This window comes from Panthera uncia, chromosome X (genome assembly GCF_023721935.1).
Source record: "Panthera uncia isolate 11264 chromosome X, Puncia_PCG_1.0, whole genome shotgun sequence".
Classification (NCBI taxonomy): domain Eukaryota; kingdom Metazoa; phylum Chordata; class Mammalia; order Carnivora; family Felidae; genus Panthera; species Panthera uncia.
In genome coordinates this window covers 78,307,110-78,309,589 of record NC_064817.1, presented here as the reverse complement: position 1 = coordinate 78,309,589, position 2,480 = coordinate 78,307,110, and positions in this window count along the sequence as shown.

Genomic DNA, 2,480 nt, shown 5'->3' with positions numbered 1-2,480 from the left:
CCTGAATGAAAGGACGCTTGGAGAGGTCAAGAACACAACTGAAATTTGTAATATCTTAAGCACCACATAAAAAAATGTGATCATTTTAATTGGGGAAAGAGTGATTCTTCTCTATTGGGACATTGTCCTCTTTGGAAAGCCCTGTTTTTTGTTTTGTTTTGTTTTGTTTTGTTTTGAAATAAAGACATTCTCAGACAAAAAATATATACCAGTAGCAAATTCAAGTATGACTGGCTGGCTCTGTCAGTGGAGCATGCAACTCATATATATATAAATATATAGATAGATAGATAGATAGATAGTGATAGAGGTATATAAATAGATATAGATATAGATAGATATAGATAGATATAGATATAGATATAGATATAGATATGAGCAAATTCATACTAGAAGAAATACTAAATGTTGTTCTTCAAGCATAATGAAAATTTATCTTTTTACAAAGCAGGAAGAAAAGAACTACAAAGGAAAATGTAAATATGTGAGTCTTGACCATATGAAATAATTTTAAGAATTCTTAAAATATTGAAATATAAAGAGAAATAGGTTGGAAGCATATAGAAAGTTTGAATGCATGACAACAATACCATATACATTGAGATGAGGGTAAGTGGAGTTGGCATGTGAAGTCCTGTGAGCTGTCTGAGAAAAGGGGGAAAAGGATTGATTCATAGAAAACTTTGAAAAATCAAGAATGCATGTTGTAATGTATAGGGTAATCACTAAACAATAGTGAATTAGTACAACTATCAAGCTAGTAAAGAGGAATAATAAAAAAGTGAATAAATCCTAAAGAAGATAAGAAAAAAATTGGGACATAGAGTAGGCTGGTCAAATAGAAATCACTGAATAAGATAAGAGATTATACTCTAAATGTATCAGAAATTACATTAAGTTAAAACATAATAAATGCTTCAGTTCAAACATAAATATTGAAATATTGGATACAAATAACAAAACACAACTATATGCTGTTCAGAAAGGATACATCTAAAACTCAAACATACAGAAAGTTTGAAAGTGTAAAAATGTAAAATATATACCATGAAAGCATTAACTAAACAAAAATTGATAAAGATATACTAGCATCAGGGGCACCTGGGTGGATCAGTCAGTTAAACATCCAACTCTTGATTTTGGCTCAGGTCATCTTATCGTTGGTGGGATCAAGCCCCACATCAGGCTCGGTACTGACAGCATGAAACCTGCTTAGAATTCTCTCTACCCCTCTCTCTCTCTCTTTGCCCCTCCCCCCACTCGTGCTCACTCACTCTCTCTGTCTCAAAATAAATAAATAAACTTAAAAAATACTAATATCAAATAAAATGGGTACTATGTCAAAAAGCATTACTAGAGATAAAGAGGGATAATACATGAGGGAAAATGTAGAATTCACCAGAAAGATGTAACAATTCTAAATTTGTATGCATCTAATAACATAGTTTCAAAATATATAAAACAGAAATGGACAGAACTACAAGAAATAATAGAGATCCCCAATCACAGTGGGAGATTTTAACATATCTCTTTTTATAGCTGACAGAATGAGCAAATAAAAATGGCAGACACATAGAAGCGCCTGGGTGGCGCAGTCGGTTAAGCGTCCGACTTCAGCCAGGTCACGATCTCGCGGTCCGTGAGTTCGAGCCCCGCATCAGGCTCTGGGCTGATGGCTCTGGGCTGATGGCTCGGAGCCTGGAGCCTGTTTCCGATTCTTTGTCTCCCTCTCTCTGCCCCTCCCCTGTTCATGCTCTGTCTCTCTCTGTCCCAAAAATAAATAAAAAACGTTGAAAAAAAAAATGGCAGACACATAAAAAATTTGAACATGACTGGCAAAATTGACCCAATTAATTCAAACCTTGGTTGGTATAAAGCTATACTCAACAATTACAACATATATGTTTATATATTATTTTTAAAAACATACAGAATATGTACCTGGGAGTACCTGGGTGTCTCAGTTGGTTAAGCGTCCAACTTCGACTCAGGTCATGATATCATGGCTCATTGGTTTGAGCCCCATATAGAACTCTGTGCTGACTGCTCAGAGCCTGGATGCTTCAGATTCTATGTCTCCTGTCTCTCTGTACTTTCCCCGTTCTCTCTCTCTCTCTCTCCCTCTCATAAATAAACTAAAAATCATACAGAACGTGTATAAAAATTGATCATATCCTGAGCTATACATCAAGTTCTAACATTGCAAAAAGATTAAAGTCATACAGAGTATGTTTTCTCACCATGGTGCAATTAACTAAAAATCAGTAATAACAATGTAATAACTAAAATCCACGTATTTTTTGGAATTAGGAAATACACTTCTAATAACATATGGGTCAAAGAAGAAATTACATTTAAAATTAGAAAGCATTTTTCATGGGATGGTAATGAAAATATTATGTTCAAAGTTTTGAAAGATGCTCTGATTCTAGCTATAATGGCCTACTAATAGAAGACTAATCCCCCCCCCATTTAGAAGG